The sequence below is a fragment of the Arachis ipaensis genome, chromosome B06 (assembly GCF_000816755.2).
Source record: "Arachis ipaensis cultivar K30076 chromosome B06, Araip1.1, whole genome shotgun sequence".
NCBI lineage: Eukaryota > Viridiplantae > Streptophyta > Magnoliopsida > Fabales > Fabaceae > Arachis > Arachis ipaensis.
Genome location: NC_029790.2, coordinates 50,225,000 through 50,225,419, shown reverse-complemented (window position 1 = coordinate 50,225,419; position 420 = coordinate 50,225,000).

Genomic DNA, 420 nt, shown 5'->3' with positions numbered 1-420 from the left:
CTGAAAGCTCTCCTCGCACTCAGGAGTCCAAACAAACGGAGTGTCTTTGCGGGTTAACTTTGTCAACGGCAAGGCTAATTGTGAAAAGCCTTTGATGAACCTTTGGTAATAGCCAGCTAAACCCAGAAAACTCCTTATCTCAGTTACTATGGTTGGTTTCCTCCAATCCATCACAGCTTCCACCTTAGTTGGATCTACGGCTATTCCCTGCTTACTCACCACGTGACCCAAAAACTTTACCTCACTCTTCCAAAACTCACACTTAGACAGTTTCGCATAGAGTTTCTTCTCCTTTAAAATCTGCAATACGGTCCGCAAGTGTTCCGCATGCTCTTCTTCAGTCTTGGAGTAAATCAGTATGTCGTCAATGAAGACAACAACGAATTTATCCAGAAACGGACGGAATACTCTATTCATGTA